The following is an 18,713-nucleotide window of genomic DNA, read 5'->3' on the forward strand; positions in this document are numbered from 1 at the left end:
ACAAAGGGCTATAGAGGAAGCAGTTATGGGAGGAGTTCCTCTGAGGTGTGCCCAAGGAACCCTTGCCTCACAGATTAGCAGCTGACCAGCAGCACCTTTCAGTTTCCACTGAATGGCCTAGCGGTTTATGTCTACTTTTCTGCTGTGCTCTGGCTGCTGCCTATTGCGGTTCAGGCTGGGAAGAAACTAGGTGGAGAGGTTGTCCCATGCCCTCATGTCACTGGGATCCCACCCAGCTTGAAGGCATGGCTGCACAAGTGCTTGGATCCCTCAGTAGGGCTTAGACTAAATACTTTCCATAGTTTTTTTTTTTTATTCCTCATTTTCAGGCCTGACTCATCTTGATAGGCTTAGATGCCTACATCATGTGTGCTTAATGCTGGCAGCAGAAACTAATTTGCTGCTGACAGAGGAAGGCTACGATAGAGGGACATTGCTCAGGTACAGCCAGATCAGCGGATGGCCCAGTGCTTAAATTGCTAATGCTGTGTCTACACAACTGCTCTCACTTTTGCCACTGCTAGGGAATTACCACAAAGTGCAATTGAAACATATTGCAGACAGCAGGAGGAGACCAAAGCTTGTTCAGGGAAAAAGATATGCTGCCTTTGAGAGGGACCTGAATACCTTTTCTGCTGTAGGTCTTTGTGGTCTTTCCTTCTTTTGCCTTGCTCCAGTTGCTGCTGGTTTTAGCCTCGCTCTGGTGGATCTTTGTGGCATAGCAGCTCTGTTCTCTGCCTACCCCGTCTTGTTGCTGTCATTCAGGATCCAGCTCTTATTAACTATTCTGAACCTGGTGGAAGTGGGAAGGTATCTTTTCTAAAGCTGCTCTTTTTAAAATTCAGCCCTATTTGTATGCTATGATGTGCACGTCTCTCTGCCCCCAAATTATTAAAATTGCAGCACACTTGTCCGAAGTTTATTTTTCAGTAAATGACTCTTATAACTGGCATTCAGATTGACTACCATCTTAGTCTGAAATGCAGCAAGACATTTAACATGAGTGGGATACGATACCCATCTCAAATACATTCAATACTGCGTCAGGAGATGTTTTCATATTTTCAGGTAAGCTGGCTGGTGTTGGGGAAAAAGGTTAGTCTATTAACACCTCTGCTCAAAGCAAGCCAACTTCCTTTCTACATGGAATAATTATTTTTTCACATAAGCCCTGTAGTGCCTCTGCTGTGTTTGCACTTGTAAGTCTCAAACATTGCAGTACAGATTGCCCTTTATGAGCGGAGTCTGAGGTCATGTGTCTGCGTTTAAAATTCACTTTGCGTGGGATATCAAGCACTGGCCTGCGGATTCTGTAGGTGCAGGGTCTACAGGAGCCTGTATTTCAGGTGTGAAGAAAGCAGAGCCCTTTTTAGTATTTAAAGAACCCGCGTGTGCAACTCACAGCTATGCGTACCTTTGGCAAAGCTTTACAAATTCTGTTGATTCATAGCTGGCATCTCGCTGCCTGTAAGGGAAGGATTACATGTAGGTATAGTTGACCTGTACATAACAGGACCATTTAGAGCATCACTAGAGCATAAAGGTAAAGTGAACTTGGGCACAGAAATCATTATGCCTCTGTGGAAGAGAGGAAGACTTGTTGGCAAGAATATTGAAAGGCTTTTTGTCTGCTGTAGCCTACGGCTCACAAGTGATTTTAGGTGTCTGGTGATCTATGCTGCTGTTTATTCTGTTCCAGCAAGGATTATGAACCCTAAGGTGGTTCAGAAATAGGCGATGGTGGGAGAAGTGGTTGTAACCAGCATGCCAAAGAAATATCAGAGATAGGAAGGCTTCTATCCTGGATTATGAATCCTGGGGCTTTCATGGATAAAAAGTTGCAGCTAGAGTTGAAGAGGGTATAGTGACACACAGATCTTTGGTCTAATAATTTTCTAAAGATTTAGCCAGGGTTGGCTTGCAGAAAGATGAAAAAAAGCTGATGAACCCTGAGGAGGACTGGTCTGCAGCCATCCTCAGTAGCCTTCGTGAAGGAGGTATATTTTTTTCATTGCATTGAAAACTGTAACTGCTGCATGTCAGTGGTTTGAGCAGTGGTGTCGTGGCTATTCCGATATGTTCATTGCTGGAACTCTCTCTTAAAACACTGTGCAGCACCTGAAGAAATATTATTTAAGATGCCATTAGCAGCTAGGCTCCAGCCACAGTTTTGGGCTGCGCACACTACAATGAAGATGTGAGAGCCCATACCCTAGAAAGCTTTTTTTTTCTGCCTGCAGACACTTAACTTTGAAAGAGGAAATGGGTAAAGGTTATCTAGCATTTTTAATCCCATATGAGCTGGCTAGACCAGTGATATTCTTAACGGGTGTGAGATTGCAGTAAGATTGGGGCAGGCTGAGCTACAGGAAAATGTGATTAAACAGGAAAATTTTATTTCAAAAAAAAAAATGTTGTCAATCCACACTCAGTAGCTGGGCCTCAGTAGAAGGACCTCAGGAACAAAAGGTAAGACTGAATTTCAGTTTTTCTTACTATCTTTGCCACCAAATTCTTGTGTACCAATATACAAAACCTTTCAATGCTGTGTTAGAGCCAGAATTTACATGTCGTGCTGCTGTGTGCCAGAATCCATTAATCTTGCACTGGTAGCACAACTGGCAAGGGACAAACCCAAGGGTAATAGAGTGACTGTACTGTGCTGGTGCAAGAAGTCCCCGTGTAAGGTGAGTTCTGAGTCATGCAGAGTATGGATCTGTAGGAGCAGATTGTCATCATAACATTGAGAGAAGGAAAAAAAAATAAAAAAAGAATAAATTGAGGTAATATATCCAGCGGCACAGCATGGCAAAAACCAAATGGCTATTCTGCAGTGAGGAAGGCAGTCCACCAGCTTCTGAAATATAACAAGGTCTGAAAGGTGCCTGTCTTTGCTCAGAGGATTTTTTATTTTTTTTATTTTTATTTTTTATTTTTTTGGTTCCCCCACATTTTTCCAGCACTTTAAAATCAGGAATGTTTACTATGGGAAACTATTAATGAAGCCCAGTGGAATGGTGACAGGAGGGGTAAGTGCATATAAATTCAGGAATTGAACAGGCATATTCACTAGGAAGAAAGGTGCATTACCAACATCTGTTAACTAAAATATGGTAACGAGTTGGAGGTAAGAGTTTAAGGCTGTCCTCTGTGCTAACAGGCCCATGTGGGGAAACTGAGAGAGCCCTGGGGTGAAATTGCAAGCTGTCTGAATGCGGTGCTTAATACTATGGCTGTGTTTTTTTTAAGTACTATAAGAAAGATGCCTTTTTGTCCTAGCAAGGATAAAGCATTAAATGAGATGCTTTGCAAATGTTTAAATGTGGGCTATTTTTTTAATGTATTATTGGCCAGTTAGTGTTTTGAGTAAAACTAATCATTGTGAAAGCCGTAAAACTTAACTCTTTGCAACTGATAATTTAATCGTAATTAAAAGGCAGCAAAGGAAACCTGAAACGTTTGGTAGTTTCACCTGAAAAGCTGAAGAAGCTATCTACTGAAACTCTCTTTCTGATGCAAGAAGAGAGGCAAGGACTTTTATTTTAAGAAATTGCTTTTGGAAAAAACATCTTTGCTACTCATTTCCTTTTTTCATTCAAGGGACACCCAGAAGACGGGAAACTGTGTGTGTGTGTGGAAACAAACAACAGAACTGTGTCTCTCTGTAAAGGCGTAAACACGATGCTACTGAGCCGTGGCCTTTCTAAGGAGTAGCTGGCAGTGCTAACACCCATCTGTGCCGAGTGGGATGTGCAGGCAGAAGCCAGGGCTGAAAAGCCCTCCACCTGTTTTCGGAAAGTGCGTGCACGCAGCATGAAGTTACTCAGCGTATTCGTTTCATCTTCGGCAGTCAGGGTGATGTTGTTACTACGACTTTTCTGCTGTCTCATATCTCCCGCGACATGTGCCAGCTGATACGGGAGCTGTGACATACCACACCCCCACGGCCGTGCCGGGGCTCACGTGGTCGGGGCTCATCCAGAGCACTTTAAAGAAACTGATAAGCTCTATCTCGTTTAACTTGGCCTTTGGAAGATGTTTGTGGAAATTTCTGCAAAGGAGGTGACATCAGTTGTTGTCACAGCTGCTGTGCAGGTCTGCAAGTCTGTGTCTGCTTAGTATCTGGCCGGGGTGTGTATGTGTGTGCAAGCAGATATTGTTAATAGATTGTGTTCAAATCAAAAGCCAATTCATGTTGAGTAGGTGAGGAGGTTCGATTGCTCAGAATAGGTGCATTATCATCCAAACTTGAAGCAATGATGGAGAACGTAAATTTAACGAAGCAGAAAGAGGACCAGATTTGGAGGGCCGACGTTGTGTTTGAAACAAACCTTCTCCCGGGGGAATTCCAAGTGTTAGCATGTGGGACATGCTCCAGCTGCTAGCTGCTCAGACTTAAAATAAACCAAGCAAAATCCCACACTCAGCCTCTACCAACTGAGGCAAGCTGCCGTTGCAAACTTTTCATCTCCCTTTTTCCTCCAGTTGGAACACATCTGACTTTTTTCTGAACATATTGAAGAGAAAATAATCTGTCTGTGGAACACACCATAGCAATATTTCAAGGTAGAAGATGGCTGGGAGGTATATGGTAGTTTGTCTGACAACTGAAGTATGAATACCTTTGGGGAGTGCTGAAAAAATGACTACAACAATGTTTGCTTTGTTTTGTGGTTTGAGATTGACTTTTTTTTTTTTTTTTTAGATTTTAATAACTCTCTGGCTATAATTTATTTCTAAGGTACTCAGATGCTTGGGAGGGGTGGGAAACAAGCAACTTAGTGCAATCTATGCAAATAATGTCTAAGTTTTTTTTTTTTTTTAACATTTTCCTATGTGAAACTTCATTCATCAAGACTACTCAGTTTTTCTGTGATAAAACCTGTTGAGCAACGTAGTACACAGCATTTAGGAATTTAATGCTCTTATTAGTGTCAAAGCATAGATATCAAACTATACCAGTCAGCTTGAAAAGCACGCAAGTGGCTGCCAGAACCTACCTGCCTGCTGCAGAGAGAGACAAATACACACAAAAATTTGTGTTCAAATCAGCAAGCGTATCTAGAATTTATTTATAAAAGTGAACTCTGCCATGCTATGGTTAATCACATACAGTGCCAGGAATATCTTCTGAAGGTATCCTGAGTACTGTGACAGAAATATTTGTCACTCAAACTATTTATAATTCTAGAAGTTTGGAGGGCAGACGTGTTTATTTTTTTATATGAAATAGCAGCTCTTCCTTTGTCAAAAAAAAAAAAATAATAAAAAAATAAAAAAAAGGCTATCTGTATGGATGTGCCAGGCAGATTTTAAGGACGCTGTTTTCAAAAATGCCATATTTTCACCCTAGCTGCACTGCTGCTTGGCCCATTAGCCTCTCTGTTCCACAGATGACTTTGTAGCTTCATGGTACTCAGCCTGTTGCATGCTGAACTGCTATTATTTGTGAGCTCTTGGAAGAGGTCCGTCCAGGGTGACTCAAGAAATGTAAAGCTGTTGTCCATAGACTTCAGTTTTCCATGTAGCACCTCCACAGAAATATTTCAAGGGCTTCCAAATTGAAACAAGCTGTAAGCCTCTGTTCTACTGTTAACCACATTTTTTCCCCAGAAGGTGTGCAAAACTATACTAAGCCCAATCGGTCTTTGAGAAATAGGAAGAATATTGCCATGGTTGTCAGTCTTATCTTCCTTGACACCTCAAGCACTTGGTTCTGAGGACTTTTTTGCTGGGGTTTATATCCAGCTCATCTTTCCTTCCTGTTCCTTGTTCCATGTCTTGAATTATTCCATATATTCCATATCTTGAAATATTCTATTTCTGGGAATTTTGGGCAATGTATAGACTCTGTGCTGTAGCAGGCACGCGAGGAATGTTATGAGGGTAGCAAGCTTCCCGTTTCCATGGTCACTCAGAAGATTTATGTGCCAGTATAATGAGAATATATGATGAGCTGCTGTTCACTGATGGGGACCTTATGGGCCGGCCTGTGCTGAAGAGGTTCTGGAAGTTGATAACCTTTGTGCATCAGGTTTCGTTCTGCATAGATAGAAGAGGGGAAAAGAGTTGTTGGTAGATGTGAAAGTGGATGGACAAAGTAAAGAGTGTTAGCCAAGCTCGGGCAGCAAAGCTGAAAATCTGAACTATTTATACAGTTGGAAAGAGAGTTGGGGTATTTTTGTTATTTTGGCACACAGTATTAGTATTGACATTTATAGAGCCAGGAGATGCTCCTGCCTAGAATTCGCCTCCTATTTTTTAGGTCTCTGTGAGACGACGTAATGTATTGCAGATTTGGCCTGAGCACTGTCCGAGTATAACTGAAGGGGCAGATGTCACACTGAAACTGAAAAGTCTCTGGGTCACTCTAAACTTGCTTGGAGACAAGGCACGTAAAAGATTTTCTTTTTTCTTTTCCCTGTTCAAGAGCAAGATAAAATGTCCATAGGCAGAACCACTATTACTACTATATAAGTTATTCACTTCAACACCTTTCTCATATCATATCAGGTTAATGACTATTTTGTGCATCTGGTATACATCCAGAGCCCCTGTTGTAAAGTCAAAGTTGCGTGAGATATCCCAGTTTGTATTAGTAAATGCTATAGCACAGTATTTTATTTTGACAAGTATCATAAAGCTACATAAACAGAAACCATACTTTTAAGATTTTTTTTCCTAAAAGATATGAAGTAAAGATTAAATAGTATACTTTTATTTTTCAGATATATTACCTCTTTCCCCTTCCCCAACCCTCCATATTCTACATAGTAAATTTGTGTGTACCTAAAAGATAATGGAGCCTGATTTTATTTTTGCTTTTATACACCTAAAATGTAGACATCTTGAACAGAATTCTAAGTATTATCTCTACTGGAACGACATTAATTCCAGAAGAAATCTCTGTCTCCTCAGGTATTTATCATTTCATATATCTGCTCTAAAAATTTTGTTTGTCTCAAATGTTCCAACAGTTCCATGTTATAAGCTCTTAAGGCTGATTTAAAATTTCGCCGTGTATTTTTGCAGAAAACTGAAGCCAGGACTTAAGGGCTTAGGTCCTATTCAGAGGTTACCCACGTGCAAAAACATTTTTCTGAAACATATGGGAAAGAACTGGGTGCTCTTTGGCACACGCCTCAGAGATAATTGGAAATAACTGCGCTCCATTTTTCATAAGCAAGTGCCATAAAAAAAAGCAAACAAACAAAAAAACAAAAACCAAAAACTTCCTGGAATGACACGAAGCATGCACATTTTCCTTTTGAAAGGCATTAGCGCAATGATTTACGTGTGTCTACGCTGTGGTGTTTGGGATGGAATTTGGAAATGCTGCTCAGCAGTGGGCCCATCGCTGTACTCGTGCTTGCTGCAGTGGAGGCAGGTTGCTATTTGCCCACGCATTGTCCTGAAGCAACCAGGGAAGTTAGAGGCACAACTGCCTACGTTGCTTCACTTTGGCAGCTTGTTCAGGCCAGATAATGGCAGTGGTGGGGAGAGCCTCCTGAATTCTGTGCAAAGCTGTGGGCAGGGACCTTTGTGGGGGCAGAAGGAGCAGCCAGAGTGGCCCTGATCTCTTCCATGAGCAACAGGGGGAGAAAGAATGGGGCAATGCTGCTCCCTTGGGAGTTCCGTCCTTCCTAGGTGCCAGTCTGTGCTTAAGTGATTTCATTCAGCCCTGAGCTCATAATGGAAAATCTTGCAAGATTACAACTTAATATACCACGGTCTGTATTTATGGCTGAGTTGGCTTGAGTTAACAGTACCTGTAGAGATACACTGCTTGCAAAATGCTCCTCACTAGCCAAAGCATGCCTTTTATCAAGATGGGTTAGGAATATCCAGTGCTTCCCTACAGGCGTGTTGCTACCTGTAGCTGTATTTAATAATATGTATATTACGAGATTATTGCAGTGTGGTTTACGCTGGCTTTTTACTTCATTCTTTTGAATCTATTTATTTACACATTTTTCCTGCCATGAAGAATATGCATACTTGGAAAAGCAGGGTCAGATAGTGAGACTGGACTGAAAGGATGTATTTAAGTTCTTAGGACAGTGTTCAAAAAAGGCCTGTGGGCTCAGCTATGCTACACAGCCACGCATGCTATAGAGCTAAAACTGTGATCGGAAGCTCTGTAAATGTTGTTGTGTTCTCCCTGGGCTAATTAACAGGGGTGCCTCTCAGCATACCTAATTAGCCCCATTTCTGCAGCATCCTCAGGGGCCAGGCTAATTAGCGTGGGTGCTTTGCTATACAGACACAGCTATATTGCCTCTGGGATCTAAGCTAGCATCAGTGCATGGCATTGCAATGTGCCGTGTAGACAAGCCAGTTTCCTCAAAGCTACCTCAGGATCTCTAACAGCCCTTTGCTGTGTAGACTTGCCCGGTGTGTTAATGAGACCCCAAAAGTTTATGCAGGGAGAAGGATAACAACTTGGGATATGGGCCAGAGGGTAACATTTCGAGAGACAGATGTTTTAGGGTGAGTCCAGAATTCATTTGCATTTACTTTACCTCTGCATCTACTTGTTACCTTTGGATTAAAGATGGTATTAAAAGTAAGCAGCAGCTACAGTGAGGCAAAAAAAAAAAAGGCCTGTATTGAGGTGTATGAAGTCTGAACCTGCTACCTTGCATCTTGCTGGTTTTTACTTTTAGGTTCTCAGCTAAATTTGTAACTGCTAAAAGGTAGTCATGAACCAAAGCATTTTAAAAGGATATTTTTCCATTGCTGTGGTCAAATAATAATGGTAACGAATCATCCTGTATGGTTTTACAGACCCTGCTTTCTCTGATCTTGAAGCACTTTGCAAGCATGAGTAAGCACAGCTCCACATGAGCCCTGTGATGAGGCAATACAGCGGTTCCCATAGTACGAGCAGTAAATCTGAGATGCAAAGACCTGCCAAAAGTCAGTTTCATTTATTAGAAGGAACATGTCCTCTCTGGTTTAACTTATTCTTGCACTGTGCTCCTTAGAATTTTCTTGTACTGACATTTTCTTATCAGCACTGTTTTAACTTACTGATATCAGGTGATTGCAGGTTCAGTTTAGCTGAGCTGAGCTGAAAACGTTGCACTACACTATACAAGAGCTGCAGAAAGGTGGCTTATTATTCACAAAAGGGCTGTACACTGCGGGGAGCTGATAAACAAAAGATCCACTGTTTCTGTCTTCTTTTACGGTATCAGTAGCAACAGGCTGCACCGATACCTTCCCTGATAGCTCAGCCATGCACAAAAAACAGCACCATTTGTGGCAGCAAATACCAGCCTCTGCATGGAGTCCCCAGCAGCTCTGTGGGACTTTTCCCGCTGAGTGGAAAAGATCCGTCCAAAATGTCCTGATACACCTCTTAATCTTGCTTCACTTTATTCTCATCGTGCTAACAGCCCCACAGATACATAACATACAGCTATCCAATTTTCTCTCCTTCCCACAAGGGAAGCCTGTGGCTACATCTGCATCGTATCTGAACTGATCTTGGGAGCGGTCTGGAGTCTGCAGTGCTCGTCATGGCTTTGCTGCACTGAGTACAGGTTACCTGTGAGTTTTACTTCCTGCAAGCTATGGTGACAACAGTTTATGAAAGACCCTTCCTTTGCTGCAAGGACAGATGGGATATGTGGAAATGAACATACCAGGTGATGAGAGGCCATGGCTGCCGGAGGGAGCCCCTCTGCAGGTATGTATGCTCTGCAGTGCCCTGACATGCACAGGTCAGCCCAGAGCCAGCCCAGAATACTTACCAGCAGGTAAAATAAAATCTAGGCAGTCCCTGAATACATCCTTAATTGCAGGCTCAAGGATGAATGCTACCTAAAACAGAGAGCAGAGGTAGCTTCTGCTGCTTTCCCCTGTTGGAAGAATACTGTGAGCAATGCTGAGCCTTTGCAGCATTTCTTGAGTGCTGCAGGCAGGATGGGGGCTCTTGCAACCAAGTCACCTTGTGGCTGGTTCCACATCCACCTGCTGAAAGCAGCAACCTACCAAACCATGCTGTGGTGTGAAAGGGCCTGTCTTCCTATCTTCCTGCTTTGATTATTTATAGTTAGACACAGCAGGTGAGCTCTCAAGCAAGAGGTAAGACCTCCTACTTAGAGGTCTTTACAATACCTGCTTCAGAGAAAAGATTTCTGGTTTTGATATGTGATCACATGCAGCACGAAAACAGCATTGTTTGCATGTGTGAATCCTCCTTCATTGAAATCCAAGAACCATTCTTGCTTGAACTATGTGCAAAAGAAATCTGGGATTAAAAAAGGCCTCGAGCAAAGAGGAACAAGGGACACTGAGAGATGTATGTCTCAGCAAGGCTTCCACAGAGAAGCCTCAACATGTGTGAAAGGTGAAAAAGAATAACGGGATGACTTCAGCATTGGCTTGTGATGGGCAAGGGAGGGCCCTTTTCATCATGGTCTGGCAGAGAAACCTGTAGCCTCAGAAGAGAAAGAAACTATAGACCTTACTTCAGAAATACAAGTCCTTTTCTAATAAATGACTGACAATGTAGGAGTTCCTAAAGAAAGTCAGCATTCCTGATCCTCGTATCTTTAACTCTTTTCCTGCCTGACAGAGTGCTGCTATTGCTTTAACTCTGCTGCTTTACTCAACCTCCTGTACATTTCAGGGACGGGGAGAGCAAGCAATGTTACCTTACACAGAAAGGTCAAAAAACAACTTCACAACCTGTTCCAGCAATAGTGGAAAGCTAGGGCAGTTGCAGAGCTTTCTGTTGCTGGATGACACCAGTGTGAGAGAAGAGCAGGGTAGGGCTGCTGGTGTTAAAGGTGCACACATTCTGAATGAAGCTTTTTTACTGAGGCTTGGTTCCAGTAACAGATGCATCTTGCCTATCTTGAGCAATGCATCTAGTCACCTAAGCCCTGTTTATAGTCAGTGAGGATAAATAAGCATGTCTGGAGGGCAGTTCATCCCACCTGTGCTAATTTGGGGGAGGTGAGAGTGGAGGTGGTGGAAATAAGTGCCCCTGGGAAGGGCCTGCCCATTGCTGCTGACCACACAGGGAGCCCAGGCAACTTTCTGGGGCTGCTTTTTGTCCATGGGAGAAGTCTGAGTAAAGTAGTGCTGCCTATGGTTTTGATTAGTCTGAAACAAGGAAGTACTGGAAAAAACATGAAAGAAGCTGATGCCTTGTTGTTCTCAGGCTGAAGCCCTGAATATTAACCAGATATTGCAAAAGTGTAAGTAAGGGTCCATCCCTTTGAATGAAGGACGCAGGTATAAAGAGAAACACTTGAAACTCACATGTGCTTGTACCAGAATGATTGCTGGCAGGATCTGAACTCAAAAAATGAAGTCAGTAATTGCATGCTGGTTTTGTTCTGGTACAAATTGTGATCAGGTTTTAGAAGCTGTAATAATTTACAGAGACTGTGATACCCTTGAAAGTGATTTTGCAGCATAGATAAATGTAATGAATTGCCTAGTACCGTAGTACAAAATTTTCCATTCCCCTGCTTATGTTCTATTCAGATATCTGCAATCCACTAGTTTAAACAAAACAAATTGCTTTTGATTTACTTTGCAAAGTCAAGGCTAATTTTTGCAGAAATATTTAATTTTAGTATCAAGATAAGAGTGGCCAGCCCAGATTCTGACAGACAATTTTATCAGCCTAGCCTAATGTATAACTTTTGTTGCAGTGATGCTTGCCCTGAATAAAGGCAGGTATGCTAGCAGGGATGACAGCTTTCCCAGCCTAATGTATCCCAGATGACTCTTGTCTGGGCGTATTGTGTATCTCCATAATCTGAGTGAGGCTGGCAGCTGCATCTTGCTCTCCGCTGCAAGTTCTCTGCCTCTTTTGTCAGAGCCAGTGTCCAGATGAGGTGCTCAGCACCCCAATGAGATAGAGTCTGCTGGGCTCTGGGGCGGTGCAGAATTTGGCTGAAAATTAAAAAACAAACAAACAAAAAAATCACATGAGAGTGACTTGGTTCTGTGCTTTTCCATCAGGGGATTGCTATGCTGATTTTAGCAAAACTGTCCTTAGCAGGTGTGTGTGGGAGGGCAGGCAGTTCCTCTTTAAATCACTCTGCTTTGTGTAAAGCCACATCCAGAGCAGTGATTTTTCTATCCCTTCTCTCTTTTCTAATGTCTGGTGCCCCATGGGGGAAAAAGTAATACTTAAAGAAATCTGGGGCTTATGTGAAGGAGCAAATTTAAATAGGAAGCAGGTTAGCAGAAAGTTTCTTGCTGAAACTTGAAACTATACTGAAACATTAGGTCTAATATGCCAGAGTTGTTGTCTCTTTGTGACCTGATTTGTCAATTTACATGTGCCTAACCAGTATAGACCAGGCCTGGGACGTGTATTTTGGTTCAGACGCTAAAGCCTTCATGTCTCCTCTCCCACTGCTCCTGTTCCACATGGCCCAGAAAAATTAGGACATGTTTGTAAAGGTGCTGTTTTCTTCCTTGGCCCATGTGCTGGCTGGATGATTCATAAACCAAACATTGATAGTATCAGTTGGCAGTTACTTAAACCTGAGGTTTCAGGTTAAGGAGCAACAATGAATGCAAATATAGCTGGCGAGAGACTGTGATGCATGCACTAGAGCTTGAAACTTTTTAAGGATTGGTATCAGAAAGCCCTATAAGACAAAATCTTAAGATGCTCTGCAGAGAGTCTGTTCTAGGGTGTCTGTTTTGATGATGCGGAAGTGTATCTACTTCTCAGGTACCTCACTCCTAAAACTGCAGCCTCTCCCTGGGCTCAGCAGAGAGGACTCCTATCATTTTCCTTGTAGATACCACTTGCTAACAGCAGAGGATTGCCAGTCACTTGTGACAGCTTCATAAGGCTCCACGTGTAGATGTAAAGTAGAATATGCCCCAGAGAGTAAAGTATTTGTATAGTAGTTTAAAAAGACAGTGCTGCATATGTATGATGAGTTAATTCCCATTTCCTGGGAATGTTCCCATGTGCTGGGACATTGTCATCTGACTGTGGCCCATTAGAGCACCCACTGGAGGTAGGGCATCCCACAGACCATCTCCAAGAGACAGGTTGTGCACAGCCACCCAGTCTCATGGGCTGAGAGGTTACTGATATAGGCACGGACCATTTGGAGGACAATTGGCCACAGCTCTCAGAAATGTCCACTGACAGATTTCATTCACTGATACAGATGTAGTCTAACAGCTGGTCTCATAGTCAATATTGCTGTGTTGAAGCAATGATTTGGTCAGAAATATTTTAATTTAGACAATGCCCTCCTTATTCTATTAGGGGAAAATTGCAAATGGTCCCTTACACTGTTTTTTTCGCTGTGTATGGGTAGGTGTCTTGAGATTTTCTGGCACCCATTCCTTTTCCTTTTCTCCCCTGCTGAAAGAACTGCCTTGCTGCTGGTGATTCATTTCTTTGTGGTGTTAACTGATAATAACCAATATGGAGACCTGAGCAGGAAAGCTCTTACTGAGCCCTACACTGAAGTAATGAAATAGCAGTGAATGCACAAAGTAAGCCAGCAGCAGACAGGAGCTGTCTTAGTACTTGTCCTTTCCTAAAGTGGTGGCAGGAAATAGAAGACCCTCTGGGATGCATCCATACTCTTCTTATGTTTATGGCAAAGTCTCTGTATCTGTTTCCAACAGTTGTTCACACCCCACGGTCCCAGAAATTTAGAAATACTTTTTTTTTCCCCCTCCCCTCCTCCCCCCCCAGAGAAACCTGAAAGAATATAGCCTAGATAGTTTTAAACTGTTAGCAAGACAGCTTAATTTAAATATTGAAATACTTTTTTTTGGTGCTTTATGGTGAGAGGTGTTTTTTTTTTTTTTTTCCTAGAAGATCCATCTGTAATATTGATACTAATAATGCTACTGTGGACAAGAAAAAAATGAGAAACAACAAAAAAACAAACCTAATATAAAGTGGGATTCTGCTTATGTAGCCGGGTAGGCTCCTTTGTGCAACAGAGGGGCTGGGGATTTTATTTTTTAGTTTTGGGAAATTCTGGTCAGATGTGCAGGATGATATTGGGAAGAACAGCTGGGTCTTCTACCTGTGGGCCTTCTCTTGGGTTTGTGATTTGTTGGCTTACACCACTTGACAGAGCTGATTTCATTGTGTTAGTTATATAGCACTGAGTTGTATATTCATTCAGGAAGAGAGACTTTTTATCACATCAACATGTATTGCCTTTAGGCTTAGTCTTTAGTGGGGATATTAAACTACTTAAAATCCTTAAGTAACATTTGTGAACGAGGCATATAAACACATTAAAACATCCTAGAACAATTTACAAATAGTTTAATTAGTGCTTAGAGTAGCTTACCTTTAGCAGATTTAATGGCCAGCTGAAACTTTAGTGTTTGATACTGAGCTTTAAGTGCCAAACTGGACAAAGGAATTAATTTTGATCACCTATTCTGTCACTATGTGCTCACAGTTCCTCAGAAGCCTCATGGAAGATTCATAATTCCCAGGAATTGGAATTTCTTAGAAAAAGATGGGGCTGAATATTGGAAGTTATATGACAAAACTTAAATTTCATCATGTCTTGTTTACACAAGGTCAGTTCAGCCGATTCAATTGCAAACCATTCATTCCTGTTGTGTAAGCATGACCCAACTCAGATATGAGAGTGGAGTTATTTTTCTGAAACCCCATCCCACCGTATATCACAGCTGCATCTTTTTATCTTTCTATGTGGTTTTGGACAACCATAAATAGAAAGCATACAGACCTCCATCTCTGCTTGCTAGCTGTAACCTAGCAAAGGCTGTAAAGGGGTGCAAAACCTGTGTACAGCTGAATCTGAGTTCCTCCATATTATCTACTTTACGTTGTGTTTTCACAATGTTTTCAAGTTTTTGAAACTGATCCTGTTAGTGTCACCTTGCAGGAAAAAAGCCACAACACCTGAAAGCAGGGAGGCAAAGTTTCTCATGGAAGGTAATTGCACCTTTTTTGAAAATGAAATGTTTTGGGTGTCTTTAAAACTTGTGAGGAAAAGCTCTTCCCAATGACTTCATAAAATTCTGCAGTTCTCAGTCTGCATAATGATCAATAGAAGGGGGGTAAACTTTATTGACCTGGAGGTCATCAAAGTTCTTTATCCAAATAAAGATCAGCTGGCTGAGTTGTTACATGGAATAAAAGATAAGAATGGTGTGTTCAGCCCAGGTGCTTTGAACAAGTGAAATTATGTCTTCTCCCCCCTGCAGCATCAAACAGTTATGCTGTAATCCTCGCTTCCTCTTCCAAAGTGCTCTGTTTTTGTGTGCCATGCAATTAATTGGTAGGGCATTCTGTCTCTGTGGTGGGAAGGAAGTTTTTTGTATAACTCATGCTTTCTTCACAGGAGTTTAGGCTGTGTGTAAAGTCTGTGAGACTGTGGCAACAGCACACAGTATTAGTAGAGTATTCATACTGGATTTCAGAGACTCTGTGTAAATGTGTTCAGATAGAGAAGGATTTACTCAAACTAGGAGGTGTTTTTTTCTTCAGAAGATTAAAAAAAAAATAAAAAAAGTTTTCCATTCATATACAGCTGAGCATGCAAATACAGAAAAAGAAGTGGAGAAGTCTAGATAAGGTGAGAAGGTTCAGTGCTTATGTCTGGTTTGACAGATACAATATGTTCTTGTAAGCCTAATTTCTAAACCAAAGGAAACTGCAGACATTTGGATAAACAACTGATGATATCCGAAGCTTCATTAACCCTGTTCATTAACCTGTTTCTGTACCTCTGATGCAACTACCTCTGCATGCTCTTCTAAAATATGTCTACTGTCTCCTTTTCAAGAGCTACTTCTTCAGAAATACCCTTAAGAAGTGAGTCAGTGAAGTATTTACCAAAACACCCCTAAACAGCTATCATCTCTTGGTGTGTAAATACCATTGCTCAATGTCTATGCAATGTTACTGATGATAACTTGTTTTATTTCACTGTTTCAAACTTTTTCTTGTCTTTTTGTTGCATTCTTTAGGACTCAGATCATGAAGCCTTCCTAGCAAGATCCATATGCGAGTTCCTGGGAATTGCTCTTTTTCATTATTCCAGTTCTTTGACGGGGAGAGTCTTTCTGTGTGACTTTGAGCCTCTTAACTTTCTTCACTGAAGGCTAGCAGGGATGCTAAAACAGGGGTGTAACTATTCATATGTTTAAATGGGGAAAAAAAAAAGTTTAATTTTTAATAAATCTCCTCAAAAACTGCTACTCCTCTGCCTAGCCAATGTGTTAACACAAGTGGTAGGCTTTCCCCAGAAATGGTAGCTCTTCCAAGGTAATGGTAGGCTTATTGTGATAATGTGGGGCTGGATTCAGAGTAGCCTCTGGACAGAATCCTGCTGGTGCTAGTGGAATCGGCTCCTTTTTCTGCATGGGAGGCAAGGAGGAGAAGGAAAGGGCATGGGATCAAGGACAAAGCAGGAGGAGTCAAGTAGCACATAACAGGACTGAACTTGGCCCAGAAACAGAAATGTGAACCAGGACTCTCCTAAACACTCTGTCAATGTTGTTTACGTGTGTAGGAGCTCAGGTACAGGAGCGGTGTCCTTTCTGTACAGGGGGCTAGAATATACTTCCTATAACAGTTGAGGTAGAAATGAAAGTGTAGTTTGCCCACACTAGTGCTAAAATAACTCTGCAATAAAAGAGTCAGGGGGGCAAGGAGGACCTGAATGAAAATGAGCTGGTTGTTGATTAGAACGTAAGATGTGGGATGTAAATAAACCAGAATGCTGCATAAAACAGTGAATGCCACCAAGCGCACAAGAAAGACTGCAGTGTTGATGGCACAACACAACTGCATTGTGTCTAGCAGATGCCTGCTATCCTACCACCTGTAAATTTGCCACTGATGTAAAATCTGAGAAGAGATGAAAGGATGGTGTCCGTAAGTGTTCTTTTTAGGAAAGTAAGACTAACACTGAGTTATTTACATCTATTTAATGTAGTTTCCAAAATATATTGTATGTCTTGTAAGATGATATGAGACAAAAGAATAAATCCAGCTTTTAAGCCTAAAAGATTAAAATGCTGTTTCTTCTGACCTTTTCTAGCTCTTCAACATGTATGTTACATCGCTGAACACCAGGACCTGACCAAATCCTGTTCGTGTCAGTCAGGGTGACTTTTGTTGACTTGACTGAAGTTTCTACAGGAGTGTGCCTTGTACCTGATAGGAATCAAGACATTACCCATCAACTTTTAAACATTCATGTATCAACCTGAATTCTGATCCTCGTTTTTATCCTTTCATGTCACATACAATAATGCTGAGTGACTACTGTATGCCCCATCTGCAAGTGCTGTAGTTTGTTCTTAATGGTTCTTCTAGTCTGTGCAATGATTTATTAAGGTATGTTCCACATTGGAGAGATTACAGATCAGAAGTAGTCTGATTAAAATATTTGGCAGGCTATGTTTGCTTGAAGATATATTAAGAGAATGATCTAAAACCCAAAAATCACAACTCACTGTAATGAGTAAAGTAGTTTTTCTTCTGAAGTTTCTAAGAACTTTGTCTAAGTTATCCATTTAACATCTTCAAAGATTTAAGAAATTACATAAACTCCTGGGTATTTTCCCTTACAGCAAATTCTATGGTAAATGAATTCCAAATAAATCCTTCCTGTTTTTCCATATTTCGTTGTGTGTTAAGATGATAGCTAGCATATAATGATGCATAGTTTGCTCTGTGGCTCGTTTACCTCTAAGAGATAAGCTGGCATGAAATTAACACCGTAGCAAAACCTGATAACCCAGATGCAAAATACTGCTCTTCAAAAAATTATGAAAGGTGCTAATAACTTGGTCTGTATCTGTATGTATATCTGTATCCACCTGAATTTAGGTGGCATCAAGGCCACCTAAAATTATAAAGAGCTCTGAGTTGACTCAAGATATTTACCCAACTGCCCTTAAACTTGCGTTGCCTAGATTCAGTGCAACAAACCTTGGAGCATATGGTCATAGTTTAAAAGACTTCTGCAGTTCATCAAGAAGCCAGGGCTTTGGCCATGTGTCCTCAGATGACTGATTAGTCATATTTGTACACCTCTACAGAAAAAAAATATGAGTTTGTATAGAGCACTTTGTAAATATTAAGTTTTATGGTTATTATCTTTTCCTGACCAAAGTAATCTGTTAAATTGTTAAATTTACTGTTGAATGTATTTAGCAGGCACTCTAGATCAGTGCTTGGGGGGTCCCCTCCTCTGCAGCATCTGAGGTCTTCACGTTACTTTAGAGATCCTTCAAATCTGGAACATGGTATGGTCCTTTTTTAAGGGAAAAGCTGAGATTCGGTGTGCATGCTAACCCAGCATTAGTGCTGCTGTTTTATGCTTTGCAGCGGGTACCTGGAGCTGCCCTGGGGTCCCTGTGCTGCACCCTGGTCTCCAGCAGGGCTGGCTGTAGGTGAATTGCCCATGGTTGCACAGGGGCACTCGGTGGGGAATGCTTGTGGGGAAGCTTTGATCTTTTCTCCTGAATTATGGCATGGACTGACCCCACTAGGCATCCACCAAGCCTGGAGGAGAGTCTGCCAGGTTAAACATGGCTTACAAACTTGGTTTTGTTTGGGCTGGTAGCAAGGTTGGGATGTTGTGGGCTGCCTGCCTGCATGGGCTAAGAGGGCCTGGGGTGTGTCTGTTGGCCATGTACCTCCTCCTTGGCTGCTGGGGGCTTTTCAGGGAGTGATACTCCCAGCAGAGCCTCTCTTG

At 41.8% G+C, this 18,713-nt stretch overlaps 1 long non-coding RNA gene across 2 annotated transcripts; it reads left to right on the forward strand.

The window, feature by feature from the left end:
- The first annotated feature begins 3,624 nt into the window (after positions 1–3,624).
- On the forward strand, positions 3,625–17,571 carry LOC309877159. 2 transcript variants are annotated; one of them, XR_014317322.1, is made up of 4 exons: positions 3,625–4,566; positions 9,453–9,694; positions 15,973–16,882; positions 17,049–17,571. It is a non-coding gene; the product is annotated as an uncharacterized lncRNA (long non-coding RNA). The 2 variants fall into 2 exon arrangements; XR_014317321.1 differs by having other exon boundaries at positions 15,973–17,571.
- Positions 17,572–18,713: the final 1,142 nt, after the last annotated feature.

This window comes from Aythya marila (assembly GCF_965140915.1).
Source record: "Aythya marila genome assembly, chromosome: 3".
Taxonomy (NCBI): domain Eukaryota; kingdom Metazoa; phylum Chordata; class Aves; order Anseriformes; family Anatidae; genus Aythya; species Aythya marila.